Genomic DNA, 494 nt, shown 5'->3' with positions numbered 1-494 from the left:
GCCTGAAGGTTGGCAAGGAAAGTGGCGCCCTTACTCTCGCTGCCACCTTCATCTTTCACCCGAGCATTGAACCCTCAAGTCCCCATTGTACCTGTGAGGAGACCGAGGCTCTGAGAGCTTTCAAAGGACTTGGCTAAGATCTCGAAAGTCTGCCGGGCCAGAGCCCTGCCGCCCCCATTCGAAGCTAGGTGCTTCTCCCATCTCTCAAGGGGGAGGCGGGAGTCCCAGCTCAGCCTAGGAGCTTCATTCACACGGATTGGGGTCGGCACCCCGGAGTTCGGTGGCGGTGGAATGTGGGGGCGCTCAGCCTTGGTTCCCTGGAGCTGTCAGTACCTGTGGCTTTTCCTGGGGACCTGGGAGTGACTGTGGTGCATCTGTTGGTTGAGATGGTTCTTGGCCGGGGCTGGGGCGGGCGTTGGACTGGAGAGGCCCGGGGAGGAGTGGGCTCGGGACTGGGCAGGAGAGGATGTCCAGGAATAGAGAACAAGCCAGAA

This window comes from Fukomys damarensis, unplaced genomic scaffold (assembly GCF_012274545.1).
Source record: "Fukomys damarensis isolate Sample0158 unplaced genomic scaffold, DMR_v1.0_HiC HiC_scaffold_13, whole genome shotgun sequence".
NCBI classification, from domain to species: Eukaryota; Metazoa; Chordata; class Mammalia; order Rodentia; family Bathyergidae; genus Fukomys; species Fukomys damarensis.
This window is presented reverse-complemented; position numbering follows the sequence as displayed.